The sequence below is a fragment of the Leptonotus elevatus genome, chromosome 8 (assembly GCF_054856555.1).
Source record: "Leptonotus elevatus isolate MCC_2025b chromosome 8, RoL_Lele_1.0, whole genome shotgun sequence".
NCBI classification, from domain to species: domain Eukaryota; kingdom Metazoa; phylum Chordata; class Actinopteri; order Syngnathiformes; family Syngnathidae; genus Leptonotus; species Leptonotus elevatus.
The window spans coordinates 2,174,536-2,198,866 of NC_141246.1; the positions used below are offsets into that span (position 1 = coordinate 2,174,536).

The following is a 24,331-nucleotide window of genomic DNA, read 5'->3' on the forward strand; positions in this document are numbered from 1 at the left end:
TAAAAGTTTTACCTTTGAACATAAACGGGTTCCTAACCTTGTCTATTAATGTTGCACTAATACAATGTACTTGATCCAAATATTCTAATTAGTGAACATATGATGGAAAATGGTCAGCATGTTGGCCAAATGTTTAAGCACATCCGCCTCACAAGTTTGAGGTCAGGGGTTCGTATCCAGGCTCCTGCCTCCCTCTTGTGGTCTATGTATGGGTCATTCCAGGATTAGAGGACTTTTTTTTTTTTTATACCTCCGCAAAATGTCAAATAATCCATGCACAAAAATACAGAAACATGCACTTGCTGTGTAAATTACAGACAAAAAGTAACACTAACTGTATTGCTGCATTCATAACATGCTATTCATTGTCAATCAAACAGCAGGAATGCAAATTGCAGTTGTGAACAAAATAAATCCACGTGTGCTCACTAAAGATAAAAAGAGTGCAGATGGCAGAACTCAAATAGGGTATGAAACCGATGTCAACATTGCTGACAATATAGTTAAATATAGGCTACTATAATCAAATTTATGATTATATAAAGAATCCTCTTTGCATGGTGGTAATTCAAAATTCATTATTGAGATTGTTTGGACATGTTTGAATTTGCGTATTTCTTCTTTGTTTTTTTTCTGACGTTCATGTACTATTTAAAAAGATAAACAAATGATAAATTATCCACCTATACGGGTTTTTCCTTTCCAGAATGCGTCCTTATTTTTGCTGAATTGCATATTTGACCACTTTTTACATTTTATTTGAATAATATTATTATTTAAAAGAAACAACACTCCAGTATAATTTTTGGCCACTCTATCATCAACAGCACAATAAGTTTGTTGCCCATATTTTCTACATGTATTTGCCCTAGAGGGAATGATCACGGTATTTGAAATAGTTCATAGTTCTCCCTTCAATCTCTTATTAAAATCTTGCCAGTGCTGTAATTGCTCTATCTGCCACAAGATGTCGGCAGAACGCAAGGAAAGAAAACGCAACATTTCAGGTACTTTCAAAAGCCTCACAGAATTTCTACTGCTTTCAATATCTTGCTCAACTTATTTATTTCCACGCGATGAGGAAAAACTTAAGTTTCTATTTAAGAAACAAGTTGTGTTTTACTTTCCACGCAAGGAAGAGATTTGTGACTGCATTTCTTCCTGTACTTGATTACGGATACATTTTTATACTCAACATGCCAAAGCTCTACATACATTGGACTCTGTTTTTCATGCCTCCCTGCGTTTCCTAACAAACTATGGTCCACAAACTCATCACTGTGAACTGCATTCCCGGGTCGGATGGCCTGCTTTGTACACTCGTCGGCTGACGCGCTGGTACGGATTTTTTTTTACAAGGGGCTCATAGGGGTACTCCCTCCATACTTGAAAGTTTATCTTCAACAAAAGTCTGATGGTCCTTACGCTCTTCGTTCTCAGGAAATCTGCTTTTACTGACTGTCAGGACAGAGAAAGGAAAGTCGGCTTTTCAGTATCGAGCACCTACAGATTGAAATTCTTTTACAAAAGACAATTCAAATTTCAGATCTCATAACTTTGTTATGAAAGTTACTTTCGAGAAGGGACATTGGAATCACTGTATTTTTTTCCCGTTCCGTTCCGTCTTCAATTCCGCTTATCCGGGGTCGGGTCGCGGGGGCAGCAGCTTTAGCAGGGAAGCCCAGACTTCCCTCTCCCCAGCCACTTCAGCCAGCTCCTCCGATGGGGATCCCAAGGCGTTCCCAGGCCAGCCGTGAGACGTAGTCTCTCCAGCGTGTCCTGGGTCGTCCCCGGGGCCTCCTGCCGGTAGGACATGCCCGGAACACCTCCCCAGGGAGGCATCCGAGCCAGATGCCCCAGCCACCTCAACTGGTTCCTCTCAATGTGGAGGAGTAGGAGTCCTTTTTAAAGTGAGAACTTGCTCTGCTCATTTGCCAAGTCGGTAGTAAAAAGGTAAATCAATTCAGCGGCAAAACCCAGAATCTTTTCCTGCCTTGGATCTCATTGTCTTGTGTACCTAATGATGTGTCCGAAGAGCGTATATCTACCCAAAAGTGGTTTTGCTCGTCTCGCCTTCAGCACACGACGAGAGCAAACCTCCTTTTTTTTTTTTATTTTTTTTTTTTATTATTATTATTTTTTTATTTTTTTTTATTTTTATTTTAACCTCAAACCTCCTTTTAATTGAGTCGGGTTGGGGATAGAGAGGAGCAACTATCTCATGGCGGCCTCAGACGCGTGGCCAGTATTTATTCAAGAGCATGTCATTACACTCCTCCGCTCGCCCACAGCCCAGACATAATAACCGCAGCCATTATTTTAATTTGGTGCCATTGTCCTCTGGTGCCAAACAGCAAATTAAAGAGGGGGTCGCGTTTACTCAATCGGGGGGGGACGGAACTATTAGTGTCCAAGACCAGATGACGTCCTGGAAGCGAGTACATGTAATTGATTTTGCACCTTTTTTTAAGAGCTGAAAACACACAGACGCACATTTGGTAATTAAAGATTTTACTTTCGTTAATGTTGGAGACAAAACTGACTTGAATGTTTACAAACACGTGAGCAAGATGCATGACTTACTAGAAATCGTCTTTAGAAATAAAAAGCATATATTAAGTTTATTGGAGAATGTGCTTTGCCATTTAGGCGAGCTGAAAAGTGAATTGACCGATTTTCAATTTAAAAAAAATTACATTAAAGACTCAAAATGGTTTGTTTACAAAAAACACTTTGTTGCATTAAAGAGTCAAAAGTCTATTTGATATTCATGAAAACATGTATGTAAGGTTCACCGGAAACAAATATCGACTACTAGAAAAACGTAAAGCGACACTATGTTCATTGAAGGCTCCAAATGTTTGTTAGCGGAAAGACGTTGCGTAGAAGAACCTAACTTGTTTTTGAAGGTTACAAATCCACATGTTCGCTTCATTGACTACACTAAACTGCATATGAACAAAAACATGTGCGCTCGGTTGACTCATAATTGTGGTGTCGAGGAAAACCTGTCCGTTAGGTCCTGAGGATTTTAAATTGTTTTGACGTTTACAAAACCACGGATGATCAGTTCATCGGTGACACTAATTGTCTTTAACATTTAACAAAACACGTATGGTATTTACAAAAACAGTCAAGTTCAGTTTGTCACAGACAATAAATTGTATTTAATAATTCTAAAACACAATAGGGTAAGTCATTTGAAGACTCAAAGTTGCAGACTTTCAATTTGCCGATTACGAACGGTTACGAAAACACCTAAAATTGTCTCTGATATGTACCAAAACACATGCGAAGTTTTTTTGAATGCTCAAAATTGTTTTTGACGTTTACAAAACAGACATTCAGTTCATTGGAGACACTAAATTGAAATTCCCGTCGACATTTATAATTCTACGCAAAATTCGGTTCTTCAAATACGCTAAAACGCTTTTGATATTCACAAAAAGACAAAATGCTAAGCTCGTTGAAGACGCAAACTAGTTTTGGACGTTGACAAAAACGTTTGTTGAAGACGCTAAATTCCCTTCGACGTGTACGTAACCTGCAGGTTTAGCTTTTCAACACTTGGATCTCTTTTGATACATGAAATATTTTCAATTGAAGAAATCACATTTGTTAGGTTCGCCAAAAACTGAATTCCGATGTTTACAAAAACACGCATGTTGAGTTCATTCAAGTCTCTAAAGTGTTTTGGATGTTTGCCCAAAAAAAATCATTCCAGGTGCTCAGTCGTCTCCGAGTCATCTGACCTTGAACAAGATCAATGATGAATGGACTCGGGTGCGTTTCAAATTTCTGCCTCTCGCACTGTCAGTATTGTGTGTATTTTAATCACTTACGTAGCTCTGTTCAAATGCGTGGGAACGCGTCAGCAAACATTCGCCGCTCGGTGCCACTCGAGATTAACGGGTCCGCTAACTCCGATCTGAGTGTGTGCGCGCGCGTGGTTGCGTGCGCTTGTGCAGCATCTTTGTGGCACCGAAAGGCTTCAAAGTGTCTCTGGGGAGTGTAAGAAGAAGAAGAAAAATGTGAGCAAAAAAATAGGATGAGTATTCTGTGGGCAGAGTGTTTACTTGCCCGGTCTGACGAGTCAACAAAACATCAATTGCAGCACAAGCTTTCTATTTTCTGGGTGAAGAAAAGTGTTGATGTTTTACGTACGTGAACGAGATGTAAAAAAAAAAAGAAAAAAAAAAGAAGTAGCAGCAGCGAACGTCCATCGTTGGCCAACCGCTGTGAAATGAGACGATAAAACAACGGTGTTTGAAATATTGAATAGATGCTTGCAAGTGATTAAAGCGCCGCAAAAGCAATGAATGGGATAAATTGAATGCAATTCATTGGGGAGCAGACATTCTTCAGGTTCGATTCTTCATTTGGCCGCCGCATGAGAGCCACAGAAAAGGATGAGGCTGCATCAATAAGCATTTTTAAAAGGAGGTTGGGGCAACAAAAAGGTAAAAAACCAACCCCCCCCCCACACTTGTTTGGAACCCTAGCCCAGTTTTGAAACAATTTCTAAACCCTAATCCGGGTATGAAAATCCTTATTTCAAATTTTGATTTGAAACCCTGACTCTGATTTGAAATCCTAACTTGGACTTGAAACCACAATTTTGAAACCCTTGGTTAAAACCCTACACCAGTCTTGAAACTGTACTTTTACATTTAAACCGTGCATTGAAACCCTAAACCCAATTAGAAACCCTAACCCTTATTTCACCATCAAAATTGCCAAATAGCAGTTTTAAGGGTGTAAGACCTAAAAACCCTGCTTTTAAACGCAAATTCATGTTTGGAACTCAAATTGGGGTTTTACGGAAGCGTGTGCCTTAAAACCCCAATTTGAAGCCATAACACTTGCTTAAAATCGTAATTTCAAACCCCAACAAGCCTTCAAGTTTAACTTTTTAACTTTAAAACCTTACCCAGATGCTTGAACCCCTAATTTCAAACCCGAGCCCTTGCTTTAAAACCCTACTTTAAAAGCACAACTCTGCTGATAAACCCTTCCCAGTCTCGAAACTCTCATTTGAATTGCAAACCGTTAAACGCTTAAACTCGTAACCCAGGCTGGATTTGACACCTTTACCAAAACGCGCTACGGTCGGGTTTGAATATTTTTCCTTCCACAGTACGACTGCCGGAATGTGATCGCACTTTCCCTCGTGGCTGCCGTCGTTAAATATCCGACCCCGTCTCTCGTCGTATTCCCGTCATGCTTCTTCCCATCCAAAGCTGACATGTTTGCCTTCAGCCAATGGCGTGTTAGCTGTCATTGACATTCAGCTGCCAGCTATCCAACCCTCCCAACCCCCAATTCATGGAGGCCCCCCTGAGGCGAGCCCCTCCCTCCCGCACCTGTCTGTCTATCTCAGCTCCTCCTGTGCACCGCCAATAAAACAAAAGCATCGCTTTTCATGCAATTGAAATGGAAACAAGGACTAATGTGGCCATAAAGTTCCCAGGCTTGATGAAAACAAGAAAACGTGTGTGCGGATGAGACTTTGATTGATTGCTTGCAAGTCATAAAAATGGAATAATTTATCTATTTTGTCAGCGCCAAGGCGACCTCGTAAAACGACGTTACACATGCGAGAAAACATGCAGTTTGCGTCACAATATTTGAATTTGAAACCCTAACCCAGGCTCAAAATCCTACGTTGAAACCTATGCTGAAACCATAACCCAGGCTTGAGACCCGACGACTTCGAAAGGGTAATCCACGTTTGAAACCCTACATTGAAATTCTAACCCTGACGATGGTCAACAGAAAAAAGTGGATCCCACAAACACGCAGGGTCAGGAAGGAAAATACAATTTGTTGTTTATTACAAGAATCAAGACTACAAAAACACTACCCCCCCCCCCACACACACACACTCTGGCACTACACAAAAGAGAAAAAAGAAAACAGCACACAAAGGACGGAGAGCCGTAGCATTTAATGACAAACCATAATTTGAAACCCTATTTGGAAATGATAAGTGTGACTTCAAAAGCTAAACGACCTTTTCTTCAAACCCTAATTTTCAACACTAACCCTGACTTTTAACCCTACTTTGAAACCACAAACCCAGCTCAAAGCACATATTTGATTCTGTAAGCGTGAATTGATATCCTTTTAGAAACCTTTTAACCTTCATTTGAAATCTTGAAACTATATTTCAAAACCCAAACCAAATTTGAAACCAAAATCCGGGCTCGAGACTTGAAGCATACTTTAAACCATGAAAGCACATCCTTTGATTAAAGACTTGAAACCTTACTTCGAAACCCTAACCATGACTTGAAAGCCAAAATTGAAACCCCAATACCGTCTTAAAACCCCAACTCTGTCTTAAAACACTTGTAGATTTGAAACCCTATTTTTGACTTGGAACCCCTACTTTGAAACAATAAACCTGTCTTTGGAACTCTACCCCTTTTTTTGAAACAATAATCAATGTCTGAATCCCAACAGATGGATTGAAATAAAAGGACCGTTTTAGCAGCCAATGGGGACTCTCGATAAAAGCAAAGCATTGTTTTCATTGGTTGCTAACCTACATAATGTTAAACAATACATGCGGAATGTCGTTACAGCAAAAGCAAAAAAAACAAAAAACAAAACTAAAACCAGCTTAACCTTGGGGTGACTCGGGCCAGCCAATCGATAAGGCGTCATATGTTGGCGCCGTATCTCTGAGCTGAAGATGGATATGGCGCTGTCCCTCTTTGGACATCCTCCCACCACGGCGCATTCATCCATCAGAGCATGGCGACCATTCATTCATTATCATCCCGGCCATCACCAGGCCCGTTTTTGAGCCTGATCAATGTGAGGCTGAGATTAGAGGAGGGACTCCATTAAGGAAAATGCGGTTCGCCTTTGTCGTCCATGCCTTTGTGGATAATTGCAGAACTGGTGGGAAGCGAGAATACGATTTGAAAGGGAGCACTCACACATTTGAGACCTTATCTAGAAATCCTCATTTTAAATGGCAACCATGGCTTGAAACCCTAATTTGGACTTCAAACCCTAACCCTGGTTTTGAATCGTAACCCAGACTTAAAAGCCCAATTTTGTAACTCTAATCTTTAAATCAAACCCTGGCTGGGAACCCGACTTTCAAACCCTACTTCTGGCTATAACTACCCCTGGTTCCGTTCCGTTCCGTTCCGTCTTCAATTCCGCTTATCCGGGGGTCGGGTCGCGGGGGCAGCAGCTTTAGCAGGGAAGCCCAGACTTCCCTCTCCCCAGCCACTTCAGCCAGCTCCTCCGATGGGATCCCAAGGCGTTCCCAAGCCAGCCGTGAGACGTAGTCTCTCCAGCGTGTCCTGGGTCGTCCCCCGGGGCCTCCTGCCGGTAGGACATGCCCGGAACACCTCCCCAGGGAGGCGCCCAGGAGGCATCCGAACCAGATGCCCCAGCCACCTCTGGTATACAGTAAAATCCTATTTTAAAACCCTAACCCTGACTACACTAACTCAATTGCAAAGCTCAACTTCAGTTAGAAACACAAACCCTGGCGTCTCTTGTCGAGTTCACTGAGCTGTAGTCTCACAAGATTTCCTGACTTCACCTATGATGATAGTTTAGAATTTTTTATTTGATTTATTTTTCTCCATTTTACTGCGCGTGGTTACATAGTGTCACCATGGCGACACGTTTCATTTGTGGGCCTCCCCCATTAATGCAGCAAAATGACCCTCATTTGAATACAATGGGTATTCATTATGGATGAAGACCAGGTCAAAGTGGGCAAAGGATGGCGGGATGAAGAAATACTGGACACACACGCACACGGCAGGAAGGTTGAATAATTCAGCGGGGGTACAAGTGTTTTTGTGTGTGCGCGTATGTGTGTGTCTGTAGCTCATATGATGCATTAGCTCATGTGTTGATACCGTTAGTTAGCTGGCATGGCTAAATATAGGAACACAGATTGCTTAATAGGGAATTGTCTGGCAAGAAAAGGGCGAAATTGCATGACGAGGTCCACAGAATGCAGCAGACTGACGAGGCAGCCGCTGCCCCGTTCGGGTTAAACGAAGAGCCGCCAAATATTACAGTTACTTGAAGACTTCCACTGAACCGCATGTTGTTTTTGTAAAGAAATTATTACTCAACAGCAACCTGCTCTAGTTAAAAAAAATAATAATAAAAGAGTTAATCGCAGACATAAAATTGTTTAGTCACGTGGAAGAGGGCGCTCAAAATGATTATTGGCTAATGAGCCACATGCTGCTTCACTTTTTAACATAATTGTTCTTGTTGAGTAATTCTGCTAAAACAAAATCAAAAAGTTGCTTCTTATGAAAAAAACAACAACGCATTTTAACTACTAATGGCAAACATCAGCTAGGGCTAGCAGCTAACATTAGCCAAATCACAGCACCATGTGTGAACACATGATAATTAGATCACAAAATAGCAGACAGGTATTGGAAAAAAAAAGAAGTGAAGTGAGTAATGGGAAATAAACCGATAGGAGCTAATGTTAGCTACTTTCGTATCATACGACAAAAACATCTGATTCAAATAAAGCATCTTATTCTGGTAAAAAGAAAAAGTAAGTAAAAGTAAATGAGAAAAATAGGTTGAAACATTGCTACAGAAAAAGCGCTAGTAGCTAATGTTAGTCTTAACACTGAAATACGCATCATTTCATCATGTGTCAGGACGGAGTCATAATCATTTGAAATCACATATAAAAAAGAAACGAAATAAGGGTAGATAAGTTTAAAAATAAAAGTTTAACTAGCCAGCGCTAGCAGCTAACATTAGCTTAGGTTTGGTGGCCTCAGCATTGCATCTCTGCTTTTTGTAGATGATGTGGTGCTGTGATCTTCAACTCTCACTGGAGCGGTTAGCTGAATGTGAAGCGGTTGGGATGAGGATCAGCACCTCCAAATCAGAGACCATGGTCCTCAGTCGGTAAAAAGGTGGAGTGCCCTCTCCGGGTCGGGGATGAGATCCTGCCCCGAGTGGAGGAGTTCAAGCATCTTGGGGTCTTGTTCGATTGAGGGCAACGGGGGAGCGGGAGATCGACAGGCGGATCGGTGCATCTTCTGCAGTGATGCGGGCTCTGTATCGGTCTGTTGTGGTGAAGAAGGAGCTAAGTCGATTCACAGGTCGATCTACGTTCCTACCCTCACCGATGGTCACGAGCTGAGGGTCGTGATTGATCGGATACAAGTGGCCGAAATGAGTTTCCTCCGCAGGGTGTCCGGGCTCTCCCTTAGAGATAGGGTGAGAAGCTCTGTCATCCGGGAGGGACTCAGGGTCGAGCCACTACTCTTCCACGTGGAGAGGAGCCAGTTGAGGTGGCTCGGGCATCTGGATCGGATGCCTGCGCCAGTTGAGGTGGCTCGGGCATCTGGATCGGATGCCTGAGACAGTTGAGGTGGCTCGGGCATCTGGATCGGATGCCTGAGACAGTTGAGGTGGCTCGGGCATCTGGATCGGATGCCTGAGCCAGTTGAGGTGGCTCGGGCATCTGGATCGGATGCCTGAGCCAGTTGAGGTGGCTCGGGCATCTGGATCGGATGCCTGAGCCAGTTGAGGTGGCTCGGGCATCTGGATCGGATGGACGCCTCCCCGGAGAGGTGTTCCGGGCATGTCCCACCGGCGAGAGGCCCCGAGGACGACCTAGGACACGCTGGGGAGACTATGTCTCTCGGCTGGCCCGGGAAAGCCTTGGGATCCCGTCAGAGGAGCTGGTTGAAGTGGCTGGGGAGAGGGAAGTCTGGGCTTCCCTGCTAAAGCTGTGCCCCCGCGACCCGACCCCGGATAAACGATGGATGGATGGATGGAAGGTAACTATGTGGCAACAGCGCATCAGTTCTCGGATTGCTGCTCCGCGAGCAGAAATTCACAGAATTTGGTCGCTGTTTGTAAGATTAAAAACGACTTCTGTGAGGGATTCATTCATCGACATCACGGTCGATGTTTTCCCGTTCAGCACCACTGGGCAAATGTTTATATGCGTATGTTTGTGTTCAAATGAAGCAGGTAATTGTTTCCCCTCCACTGAATTTCTGTTGCGGCGCAGGCGACAGCCTGCGGTTCCACCAATTTGTTGCGGGTTAGGAAATGAGATGATGAAAAATGATTTTGGCCCACCGACGAGAAGAAGAAAAAAAAAAAGTTTCCTTGACTGCTCATTGAACACCATTTGAAAGCACAACCATCCCGTTCATTAATTAGCTTCACTGATGCAAGCATGTTGTGCACCGTGTCCAACACTGTCCAGGTCACACGTTGGCCCCGTGGTTGCCAGGGAAACCAGATGGTGGGTCCGCGGGAGGCCGGCCTCCCTCTCCCCGCCACTGTAGACCAAACCCTTTTGAATCAGTACCTTGTTATTTTTTATCATGAGCTACTTAATGTTACAAATGTTATAAATGAATCATAATTTATTTGCCCACCAGGCGACCTGTCTGCATACCTACTTTCCTATTTTCCTAGTTGCTACCATTCTGTCTTATCTTTCTACTGTATTTACTTACATGATCAGGAAAATAATCAATTTGTCTTCACACTCACAAACTATTCAAGAAACACAAAAATAAGAACTAACAGAGGGGAGGGATACAGAACGGGAAGCCTGGCGTTTCGCTTTAGCGACCCGATTTCTTAGGTGAAAAACAAGAAAACATGGGGAATGAGGGAGTGAAAAAAATGATCCCCAAGCTACTCCTAAACCTGGGAAAACCCCCCCAAAAAGTTTTTTTTTTTACCAAAAACTCACTTGGAACAAAACGATCTTCGTCCTCCCTTTTCAATCTATCTCCAATATTTGTAGCTGTGATGATGACACGGCAGCTTTCACAGGAATTCTACCAGATGATTCCAGACGCGAGCGCAGCGGCAAATGTCAGCGGCGCCGATCCGTCTCGTTTAACTCCCGCGCTTAACCCCCCCGTTAGTCGGCCCGACTGCTGGCGGTTTCGGCAATAAATCACAGCGCAAGGCGTTAAATGTCAGCCGGGGGGGGGGGGGGGGGGGGGTGGATACGAGGCGTGAGAAAAAAGGGGAACGTCGAGAAGACGAAGGGGGACGGGGACGGGGCGCACCGAGGAGATAAGATGAAAGAGACCGGAAGAGGACGAGAGCTGCACCGGCTGACATTTGGCTCAGGAACAGAATTGAAGCCCGGAGATCGGTCTCCCTTCAGCCCCACTCGAGGATGCTGAATGGGGAGAGCTAAAAAAAAAAAAGGTTCAAAGTGACCAAGCTTGAGCTTTGAAACACTTGAACGTATTACGTCAAATGAACAAAAAGAGCAGAAGCGTCTGTGGTTGCTCTCTCGAACCTTGGGATCCCTGCCCTTTGCCAAGGAGTCACAATGTACGGCGGTGCCACTAAATCAACGAGGGAGGAAGATCGGCATATTTTATATGCAAGTAACAATACCTTGAAATGTTTGATATTCCTTGACGACAAAAACAAAGGAAATATTCCCTATGATTAAAGTTAGTTTAATCGGTAAACGTGAGATATAGTTTCAGATAAAAATACATATATAAAATATTAACAATAATAATACATATAAAAATACTTTTTTTTTTTTTTTTTCATTAACAAATTTGGTTTTACAATTTAAGTTTTAGTTATGTAATTATTTTTTGTTAACTTAGTTAACCATTAGGCAAAATGGGTAGTTTGAAGAAATACTATAGGCTGATTGGTTGGATGGAAAAATTGCAAGGTAGGATGGAAATGTGAGTTGGACGGTCGCTTGGTAGATGCACTCTAAAAAACAGTTGGGTCAAAACAAAAACAACCCAATTATGGCTCAAAAATGGACCGATCCACTTTATGGGTCAATTTGACCCAACTTTCTGAGTTGTTTTATACAAAATTACAATTTTTTTTATTATTATTTTTTACCCAAGTAGAGTATCGGTCCATTTTTGACCCACAGTTTGATTATTTTTGACCCAATTGTTTTTAGAGTGTGAATGGTGTAAAATGGTGGATAAAGTCGACCGGTAGATGTTGTTGGTAGGTAGAAGCGCGCGTGTTGATGGGTACCACGGGCCTAAATGAAACTCCTGCTGAGTGCTGGTTCATCAACGCCCACCTCCATACATGGCATTCATGACACGCACACACACAAACACACACACAAAGTTAAATGGAGCTTTGCAGACAAAATTTGCGTCCAGGCGGGTTGCGCAGTTTACTGACTTGTGGCCAATAGCTTAGCACTTGTGTGATTGCGCGCGCGCGTGTGTACGTTCCTCTGAACATCTGTCGCGCTGCCATTATACGGCGATGCTCACATGCATTATTCATGGCTCCACATGTACTGCATAAAAGGCACGCCGCCGCGTTACGGCTGTGATGGCTGTTAAGTTATGCACGCGTAAAAGGCTCTTCTTTGTCTGCCTTGGGCCAGCTGCTCACACGCCAAGGCTCCTTTCTTGGCTGTGAAGCCCAGATTAGAGACCCCCTAAGTGGGCAGCCGAGGCGGAGGGAGCGGCCTCGTCCTTCACCAGCTCCAGCGAAGCAGACGGCCAACGTACATGCCACCTACCTGTTCTTCTATCATGCCAACTTAAAAACAATAGCGACCTTACATTTATCATTTATACCTACCTACCTACCTACAGTCCACTTATCCATTTCCTTACCTACCTACCTACCTATCCACCCATTTTCCTACCTACCTACATCTCACCTATCCACCTATCCATTTTCCTACCTATCTATTTTCCTACCTACCCACATCTCACCTATCCATTTTCCTACCTACCTACCCACATCTCACCTATCCATTTTCCTACCTACCTACCCACATCTCACCTATCCATTTTCCTTCCTACCTACCTACCTACCTACCTACCGATCCATTTTCCTACCTACCTACATCTCACCTATCCATTTTCCTTCCTACCTACCTACCTATCCATTTTCCTTCCTACCTACCTACCTACATCTCACTTATCCATTTTCCTACCTACCTACCTACCTATCCATTTTCCTTCCTACCTACCTACCTACCTACCTACATCTCACTTATCCATTTTCCTACCTACCTACCTACCTATCCATTTTCCTTCCTACCTACCTACCTACATCTCACCTATCCATTTTCCTACCTACCTACCCACATCTCACCTATCCATTTTCCTACCTACCTACCCACATCTCACCTATCCATTTTCCTTCCTACCTACCTACCTACCTACCTACCGATCCATTTTCCTACCTACCCACATCTCACCTATCCATTTTCCTTCCTACCTACCTACCTACCTACCGATCCATTTTCCTACCTACCTACCTATCCATTTTCCTACCTACCTACCTACCTACCTATCCATTTTCCTTCCTACCTACCTACCTACCTATCCATTTTCCTTCCTACCTACCTACCTACCTACCGATCCATTTTCCTACCTACCTACCTACCTACCTATCCATTTTCCTTCCTACCTACCTACCTACCTATCCATTTTCCTACCTACCTACATCTCACCTATCCATTTTCCTACCTACCTATCCATTTTCTTACCTACCTACCTACCTATCCATTTTCCTTCCTACCTACCTATCCATTTTCCTTCCTACCTACCTACCTACCTATCCATTTTCCTACCTACCCACATCTCACCTATCCATTTTCCTTCCTACCTACCTACCTACCTACCTATCCATTTTCCTTCCTACCTACCTACCTACCTACCGATCCATTTTCCTACCTACCTACCTACCTACCTATCCATTTTCCTTCCTACCTACCTACCTACCTATCCATTTTCCTACCTACCTACATCTCACCTATCCATTTTCCTACCTACCTATCCATTTTCTTACCTACCTACCTACCTATCCATTTTCCTTCCTACCTACCTATCCATTTTCCTTCCTACCTACCTACCTACCTATCCATTTTCCTACCTACCCACATCTCACCTATCCATTTTCCTTCCTACCTACCTACCTACCGATCCATTTTCCTTCTTACCTACATCTCACCTATCCATTTTCCTACCTACCTATCCATTTTCTTACCTACCTACCCACATCTCACCTGTATATTTTCCTACCAACCATCTTACCTACCTACGTAGCTAGCTACTTTCTATATGCAGCCTTATTTCCTCGTTATCATGTACCCTTTTTCCCCACCGTCCGCCCTCACTTCTTTGCTAACTCTCTTACCTGCCCTCCTTCCTCTCCACACTGCTAACTGGTTGAAATCGCTACCTACCAATCCACCTGTCATCAGCCCCGCTTATCCACTTTACAGTATCTGCCGATACGTCTTTGATCACAGCTCCCACACGGGCATCCATCGCGACCCAAATCACCACGAGTCTCGCTCTGCGGTCGCATAATCATCCATGACAGTTCCGAGATCAGCTGCTAAGTGCGACTGGTAGAGAGAGCTGGCAGGTAAATCTCGACGGACGTGCTGCTAAATGTAAAGCAGGGTTGCCGGGACTGCGCGTATCTGCGACCCAGAAGGACAGCAGAGACCCGTTTGCAGCAAAATGGCAGCGGCTGGATTTTAGGAGGGCGTCCAGTCCAGACAGGCGCGTGGCAGATGGCAAAAAGCGGTCCGAGCGACGGCCACATGCGCAGACAAGCAGAGAGTGGCACATTTAATTAGCGTCACAATACAAACTGCGTTGAGCTCACACGGCAGACCTGAAAAAAAAAAAAAGAACTGAAATGAGGAGGGAAGGCGACGACAATAGTTGCTTGAAAAATCAGGTTTAGGATTTTCAATCAGGGTTTCAAGCCAAGGTTGGGGTTTTTAAAAATTTTTTTATAGCAATGTTAAGGTTTCAGAAAAGGCTAACGAGGTTTGAAACCAAAGTTAGGGTTTCAAGCTAGGATTGAGGTTTCAAACAAATATATAATTTCAAAATTTGGGTTTTAAACGATGGTTTGGATTTAAAAAAACAAGCTTAGGTTTCGAATTGTGAGTTAAAAATAAGATTAGGCTTTCAAGCCTGGTTTAATTTTTCATACAAGGGTTAGGATTTCATATTACAGGTTCAAGGTTGATTTGGGGTTACAAAAAAGGAGTTTAGGTTTTGAAATAGAGTTTGGTAGCAGAAGTTAGGAATGAGGTTTCAAACAAATGTAGAATTTCAAAATGAGGGTTTTAAACCAAGGCTAGGATTTCAAACTAGGGTTTCAAAACAAGGTTGGGGTGTTTTTGAAACCCTAACCCTGTCTTAGGATCTTAGGTTTCGAATTTTGTTTAAGGTTTAATGTGATTTCAAATGAGAGGTTCAAGCCATGGTTTGGTTTTCAAACATTTTGATTTGGGCTTTCAAACCAATGTTAGGATTTCGGTTTAGGGTAATTGTCTGAATTTCAAGTTAGAATTGGGGTTTTGAGCAAGGGTTCAAATGTCAAAATAGGGTTCAGGTTGCAAAGTATACATACTGTAGGCTAGGGTTTCAAATTATGAAACCTAATTTCAGATTTTAAATGAGCCAGATGTTGAGTTCCCAACAACGGTTTGAAACCCAAGGGTAGGGTTTCAAAAAAAGACAATGATTTCAAATTAGGGGTTAAAACAAAGGTTTTGGCTTTGGGCATAGGTTTTGAATTAGGGTTTCAAATTCGGTTTTGGCCTCTGTGAGAGGTTTTCAATAAGGGTTAGGCTTAATTTATATGACGTTTTGGTTCCAGGATCTGAAAGCAGTAAAAGTTTCTGAAACCCGAGTTAGCCAGAAAGGCAACAGAGGTTCCTTGAACACAACCTTGTGATTGAATTAGCTCATGTTGTCTTTCCCTGAAACACAACCTCAGAATCTAAAAAAAAAAAAAAAAAGAGTGCGGCTCAGCGAGGTCATGATGAAAAATAAGATTGTTATGAAATAAGAAGTGAAAGCATGCCGAGAACCCCAAGATGCTAATTTTCTCCTGGTCGCAAAATGAGATGACATCAGCAGGGATCAGCGCACTTCACACGGGTGCCAATTCCACATCGCACCTGTGCATGCGCAACGTTCATTACGTGCGCCGTAGAAAAGATTTCGCCACGATAGTCAAGAGTTCTCGCATAACCAAAAACTCTATTTTTGAGGAAATAAAAATAATGATAAGAAAAAGTCATATTGCTTGAGTTAATCAACAACTGAGAAGCCTTTTTCATAAGATAGAAAAAAATATATATGTAAACATTTATTTATTTATTTACTTACTTACTTACTTATTCTTTATTTTAATAAAACCGCAACCTTTTCTTCCAAGAAAATGCAAACTTTCATCTATAAAGGCTATAAAGGTTTTATTCTTTTAGGAATGACACTTTTTCAAGAAATAACTAATTAAAGGATTGCGATGTTTTTATTCAAATAAATTGATCTTGAAAATAAATCTTTTTACTTAAAAAAAAAAAAATGTTTGTAAAAAAAAAAATGCAATAAATAATTTGTATTTGGGGTAAAAATGACTGGCCATATAAAACTGACTTTTCTTCCAAATTTGACATTTTAAACGTTAAGAATGCATTTCATCTTGACATTTACTTTTTTTTTGGGGGGGGGGATAATATTCCTTTTTTTAATATAAAAGACATTTGTAAAACCCCACAGGAGAGCAAGGATCATTTTGTCCTTGTTTTATTAGTTGCAAAAATCCAGTGTGACATTTTAACACATATAGTGTGACAACCTACCCATTGGTGGGTCAACATGTCACATGTTCACTCCCTCTATTTGATGGCTTGTAACTCTGCACTGACACAAAGTATAAAAATGACATAAATGCAAAAAATATACGTAAGACTTTGGTCTTTCACCTGGTATACACTTTGTTTATATATGATGTATTGATTCCAAGAAATATATACAAGTATAAAAAGTGATACAACCAGGTCTCCCCTAATTAAGGGTAGCAACAAATTAAGAAAAAAAGTACAAAGAGGAAAAAAAAACACTGATGTTGAGAGGGCGTATTATACACGGGTGCGTGTTATTCACGGGATTTTACGGTACTTATTGCTGGTCGTTAGCATCAAGTGATAAACTTGATTTATTTTAAAACCGCGTGCGCGCGCATATGTGCACGGGGAGGTTGTGTGTAGGAGGAGGAGGAGGAAGAGGTTCAACCCTTTCTCACACATCACTTGAGGAATTCCCAGAGTTTGGAAGCGAGAAGGAGGAGGACCACGGACAGACGGACGCATCTGCTGCAGGCGGCGGCAGGCGGCGGACTCGAACCTGCGGCACCTCCGATGACGCCGGCGAGCGCACGCCGATCGCGGGGAGAGAGAGGGGGGCGAGGAGGAGGCGGTGGAGGAGGAGGAGGAGGAGGAGGAGGAGACACTCCCTGCTCCAGCTCAGGTTGTCCACGGCCACGGTGACATCGCGTCGACACTCCGCTGAAGAAGTAGCGCGCACGGGATACCTCCGCCAAGGCGCGCGGCGGCTGGACGCACGGACGCTTTGCAAAAAGTGTGTGTGACACGTGCAACAGGATTCCAAGCGGCGGGAATGTTTGGACGCTCGTTCACGTGGAATACCTGACAGGAGAACACGTCTTGGATTTGCTCCGGAACCGATCCGGACATCCAGAGTGGATCCGGATTTTTTTTTAAATTCCATTTTTTCGGATTACCAGGATTTAGTCTTCTGATTATTGTTGTATTTTTCACAGCACTATTGCGGAGGTTTCATGTCGGAGGAGAAGGTAAGCATTATGTCATATTTAACATTTCATATTTTTACATAATCAATCTTCTTTTGCTGCTTTTTGGTCACGTGATCTGGATTAGATTCAGTGTGAATGTGTGCCGTTCAATTTAAGCGACGCCTTACACGCGCGGAGCGATTCGGTTTTGAACGACGTCGGCGCGACAGGGGGCGCTCGCTCGGCTCGAGCCGCGCTCGCTCGTGGCCACTTCATTAGGAACCCCTGCACGATGGAGAAACATCTCAGCTTGGAGTTCGGGGTGCGTGTACACGCGTGCTGTGTTGAATCTGTTGCTTGCTTTTATGAGTTGAATAAGAACGTCGGAAGCCAGAATTTTTTTTTTTTAAGCGGTTGTCACATGCCAAAACATAAAGGGACAAGTTCAAAGTTTAAGGTCACACAATTGTAAAATATTTTAATCCGATTTTCTCCAACTTTGGTTTCATAGTCCATATGAAGTCACGCAAATCGGTTGCATTGTTGTGACGATTGGGATTTTTCTGCGATCGTGTTCCACCAGGTTAGAAATCGCGTAGTACTAAACTATATCATGTCACATGTCCAATAAAAGGTCTCAGCGAAGACATTCCAGATCACTCATTAGTTCGTCAATGTAATATAGTGTGATGATGTAATGACTGGAAATTATTTTTGTTGTTGTTGTTTTTTGCGTGGAAATAAGAAGTTCTATTCCCTCAAGGTCAGACGCCATCAGGCTATGACCTAAGTGGTGGTCTCAAGGGGTGGGGTGGTGATCACCAATGACAGGGAGCTGACGTGTGTGTGTGCGTGTGTGCGTGCGTGCGTGCGCGTGCGTCTGTCCAGGAGGATACAGACTTTATATTTCAAAACAAAGAATGTTATTATTAAAAGAAAAAAATACTAAACTAATTTATTGAAAATTTCTTTTGTTGAATAAAAGTCTTCTGTAAAAAAAAAAACGGTTTTACTTTGAAGTAACATGAATTTATCTACTCTATTTTTGCTAATAGTTTTTCTTAAAAAAAAACTAAGTTAAAAAAAAAAAGTATTTCAATCTTGAAAAACACAATTCAACTTTTTTTTTTGTAAAACTCTTTTCTTTAAATACTGTATCCTGACAAAAAGTGACTGTGTTCTTATAATATTGTTTTCCCCCCCTATTTTTCTTTGTTCCTTCTTCTTTTTTATGTGACGATTCTATACAAATATCAAATTTAAAAATAATAATAATAATTTGCCAGGAATTAAAAACAAATCTAAAAAAGGTAAGATTTCTGTCTTTTTTTTCCAGAACCCCCCGAATATAATCTATACTGTATAAAGAAATCTTTTCACAAAGATTTTTTTTCTCATCTCGAAACAAAATTTATTTTCGTCACACATTTTTTCCCCCCACAAAAGCCCTAAAAGAAGTGAAAGCTAAAAATCAACAGGTGGTGCCATTCAACACGTAACCGTGAACATCCATAACCAACGTCCACATATAGTCGCTGTTCACGTGCAGCTGGTAAATATTGAATATACATCATAGAATAAAAGGGCAAGTGGACAGATGTGGTTCAGCTGCATCAGCTACGCTCTCCACGCTTTTCATATCTTCGGGGGACGTCGGTTGCATATCGCAGCAAGAGCGTTATTGATTTTCAGAGGGGGGGGGGGGGAAGTCACGGGGAGCTCAGGTCGATGCTTTGATTCACTCGCCATTGACACAATTTCCGTACTGAAGGTGGACGCATCAAATTGATAAATATGATTTTTTTTTTTTTTTTTTTGGATTTGTTGGAATTTAGATGTTTCTTGGGTTGGGGAGGAGTTCTGGTCGGTGCTGGATTTCACCTTCCTTGGTTTTCTTTGGTCCCCTCGGGTCTCCTGACGGCGGTGTTCGGTTTAGGTGAACGGTATGGGATTTTTTCTAATAGGTTTTTGGTGAGCTAACAAATACACGCACGCACGCACGCACGCACGCACGCACACATGCACATACACATACTCACCCACATACAAAAAAAAAAATAATTATATATATATATATATATTTATATATATATATATATATATATATATATATTTATATATATATATTTATATATATATATTTATATATATATATATATTTATATATATTTATATATATATATATATTTATATATATTTATATATATATATATATTTATATATATATTTATATTTATATATATATTTAAAAATAAATAAATAAATAAATAAAGAGCAATGATGATGACATTTCCGAATGAACAATACTGAGCTCTTTATAGAAAAGAAAAAAAGAAAAAAGATTTAAAAAATAAAATAAAAATAAATAAATAAATAAATTGATAAATATGAATGACGGCAATATTGTGCATCTCAAATGCTGCAACTAAACCCTCACAACACTTTAAACCCGTATACTCCTCACCCTTCGTCCTTTTACCTGATGTTATTTCCCGCCGCGACCAATCGTCCTCCTACCGCTGCGTGGCCCCCAAGCGACCCTCAATCACTGTGCACCTCGCCTCGATCGATAAGGTCCCATAACTCAGCGCGGCCCCTCCCCCACTGACCCTGACCACCGGTCTTCACTGCCCCTTGGGGATGGCGCACACTCGCGCGCACCGTCTATTTCTATAAATGTCAAAAGCTACCGTATTTCCCGCAAATAGAATCCAGGGGTACTTTATTTACTTACCTGCAGATGGGGGAGGGGTCTACTAGAGAAAGAGGCAGGGGGTTGTTTGCCCTGGAGGGGGCAGGCCCCGCCCAGTTAAAATTTATATTTGACGTCCATAGCCATCAATGGCAGTGAATGAGATTAAAATTTTCAGATGTGAATTGGGATAGTATGTGTTTTGGTGGATGCTGCTGTTTTGGTTAGCAACAGCTTTTTTGGGATATATATATATATATATATCTTTTTTTTTCAAGTCCAGTTTTCCTAGCAAGAATCATTAACGGCCGCTAATCAGAACATCTGTGAAGCGAGCGAAGCGTCTTGTAATTGTTGACACGTGTGGCGTCGCCTTGCGACGTCGTAGCGCGCGTGTTTGTCGCACAGCTTGAGCAAACCGCGAAATGAGAATCTGCGCTGATAGATGGCGGCAGAGGCGGCGAGCAGATGGAAGCTGAGGCGACGCCACGCTTGCCTCCCAGACGGATCGCCCGCAGGCCTCACTCGCGCATCCATTCAGCCCCATACCACAGTTTAGGGAGCGTCAAAGCACTGATTCAGCATAAATAAATAAAAATGATGCTGCCTTTTGCGGGGGACTCGGCTCTTTTTTAGTAGGTAGCTTTCCATACTCAAATCAAAAATAATTATAAAAAAAAATAGTCATCAGGGGGGGGGGGGGGGGTCGCTGCCCTTTGTGTGTATACAATAAGGAAGTTAAGATTCCAACCACCGTCTGCTGTTAACGTCCTTGAGAATTGTTACAGTGCTGTATAAAGAAACAAGTAGAAAATAGCCCCTGGGAACGACGTCATTCAGTCCAACTGCGGGCGCTTTGGACGTCCGGATTTCACGATATGCGCTTGGCCTCATGGGAAATGTGGTTCTCTCAAGGGAAATGAAAGGGAAAACAATACCTCTTTTTTTCCAAAGGTGCCGCCATAATCAACGAAAACCAAATGCTCATTTGTGCTACTTTAAAAAAAACAAAAATAACTGAAACTACTTATTACAGTTATAAAACTACCTAAAACTACAATTATACAAAGAGTCCTTTGTTTTTATCATTGTCAATTAATAACATACATGAGTTTTAGGGGTTCATTTTCAATTGTATTTATTTCGGTATTGCTGTACGTCCGCAGCCACAGCAGAAGGAAGGTCAGTTGTTTGAAAATTGTCGTTTAATTTACTTTATTCAACAAACTTTTCGTGTGTGTGTGTTTTTAAAATCTTGCACACAAAAATACTCAATATATTAAAGAAAACCCCCTGAAGCTAACGCTAAAAGTATTTAAAACTAAGTTAATAGAATAGAAAAAAATGATTTAAAAACTAACAAACTTGCTCTAAAAAATAATTAACACTGAGTAAATAAAATAAAATAAAAAGTCAAAATCAAAACGACTAACTATATTGAAAAATCTCTATTATAACCCAGGAATATCGTCTGCCGAATATGAAATAAAATTGATTAATTAGTTAATTAATTATTATTAATAATAATAATAGTAGTAGTAGTGATAATAATAATAATAAAATAAACTTGCTCTAACAACTAGTTCAAATGAACTGAAGTTACAAAACAAAAGTCAAAACGAAATGAAAAATCCCAAACTATTTTAATCCTGACAATCGGAATCGCTGGTGCCCGATGCGAATATTTTCTCACACTTTGAGTGTGTTTCGTGTTTCATTGTGAATCAACACAAAATGGCTGCCTTCCTGTACGTTTCTGTTCTACATTGACTTCCATGCGTCCTGCTCCGATGAACACTTTTCATCGGATTTCCTGACGAGCGATTGAATATTTATGTGCTTTTCAACTTCCTCTTTACTTTCCATTTAGGCAGCAAAAAAAAAAAAAAAGAGACAACCTTCCTTCAGTCAATTGTCGTGTTATTCATTGTCGGAAAAGCTGATGTGTCACCATTACCATGATTTTCAACTGGTAAGGGTTGCGCGTCTGCGGAATGGGTTAAGCACTCAGGTGGCCAAAATCTCCCTGTTGTTTGTTAGCATCTAGCACAGCGCTAATGCCTGTGTTTGCGTGGCACACGAACACACCTGCTCCCTTTTCGCCGGCCTCATTCCACTTTGCTTCCAATTTGCCGTCCGATTGGTTCCTGCTCACCTCTGCCGCTCTTCCGTAATTGCTCCGCACTTTTATTTTCTACCCTAAATGCTTCACTTTATCTTTTATGTTCTAAATGACTGAATAGAATTGATGCTATCTTAGCCTGAGGATTGCTAATACTTCTTCTATACTTCTTCTCATCCGTCTTAAAGAATCAATAAACAATTTCTTCTCGCTCTTCTCTTCGGGGCTTCCCCAAGAGGTGCACAGTACGATTTAAAATTTTAAATAAGCACAAATTTATTATTTCAATTTTCTCGCTGAAGCGCGACGTCCTGCTCTGAACAGTAGCGTTAGCGCAGATGCTAATAACAATAGAAACAACTAACCTAAGCCACCAATGTTACTAATCTCTTAAATTGTAAACACCAAAACCTTGAGCCACTTCATGACGACAAATATACAATTGTTTCCAGTTTCCAAGCCACTTCATGAAGAAAAACATATACAAATGTGTTCAGTTACTGAGCTTCCTCATGGTATTAAACATACAATTGTTTACAATTTCTGAACCGCTTCGTGTTGACATTATACAATTTTTAGCAGTTACCGAGCCACTTCATAATGACAATATATACATTTAGTTAACAGTTATAAAGCCACTTCATGATTACAAACATACAGCTGTTTTCATACCAAGCCACTTCATGATAGCAAACACTTTTTAGCAGTTACCAAACTGCTTTATGATGACAAATATAGGCCTACATCTATTTATAGTAACCAAGCCACTTCATAATTTCACACATACGTCCGTGTACAGGTACCGAGCTACTTCATAATTACAAACATTCAGCTGTTTACAGTTACCAAGCCACTTCATGATGACAAACATATAATTGTTTTGAGTTACTGAGCCACCTCAGGACAAGCATCATACATTTATTTTCAGTTGTCAATCTGCCTTGTGATGACAAACATACAATAGTTTTGTATTCGCGCCACTTCATGATAACAACTAAAATTATTTTGAGTTATGGAGACGCTTCATGATGACAAAAGCCACAATTGTTTTCGTTATTGATCTGCTTCGTGATACAAACGAGAATAACCTTTGGCAACGAGCCACATGCTGCTTCACCAAGCAGGCAGCCTTCTGTGCTAAATTTCGATGGCGTCCGAGGACCTCGCTAGTTTCTGCCGTCCTCATTCGTCTGAAGCGCATCTTGATTTCATTCGGCGCTCGAGTGACGCCATTCAAAGACGAATGGATCCAATATCCGCCGCTCTCAATTCAATGCTTTACCCGCCGATAGACATTTTGCGGCGGCACGTTTTGATTAAGCGCGACCATTCAATCGCCATTCCGGTGAATCAGATCAGTCGAGAGCGGCTCGTGGAAATAAGATGATGGCAAACCTTTGATGAATTGCTCCTGAGTGCAATAAAAGGTGCGACAGTTCATTGTGCTAACGGGATCCTGCGAGGCTGAAGTACAGGAAGGACACAAAAATTGGGGTGCGTGCCCTCCTGGGGGGGGGAAAAAAAAAGAGACAAGATTAGCTGCATATACCTGGATTGTGCTCGTCGTTTTGCTCTGTTTGGATTTTTTAAGGGGAGGAGACATTTGTGCTTTGTCAGACCAAGAACCATGACGACTTTTCAAATGAGCAAAAACAATGCCTGAAATCTAAACACTCGAGAAGCAGTCAAAAAGCGGTCAAAAATAACCCAAACTGAGTCAAAAACGGAAATGACCCATTTTTTGGGGGGGTAACCCAAAAAGTTCAGTCAAATGAATAACTCACAAAACAATCCTCCAAAGTTGTATTGTTTATACAACTCCTCTTACATGCTGCCAAGAAATAATTGGGCTGTTTCGTGGTTTATTTGTTTGACCCAACCTTTCAGGTTAAAGTTTTATTTAACACAAAAAGTTGGGTTGGTCC

The 24,331-nt window shown here is 41.7% G+C and overlaps 1 protein-coding gene across 4 annotated transcripts in view; it reads left to right on the forward strand.

Annotated features, from left to right (window-relative positions):
• cacna1ib (calcium voltage-gated channel subunit alpha1 Ib) overlaps positions 1 to 24,331 on the forward strand; it is a 146,439-nt gene that overhangs the window by 7,939 nt on the left and 114,169 nt on the right. The window contains exon 1 of one of the 4 annotated variants that reach the window (XM_086082118.1): positions 17,065 to 17,652. The exons of the other annotated variants lie outside the window; for them this stretch is intronic. The gene's annotated coding sequence lies outside the window, so the exon portion shown is untranslated. Of the gene's footprint in view, positions 1 to 17,064; positions 17,653 to 24,331 lie in introns of those variants that run through there. 4 annotated transcript variants of the gene reach the window in all.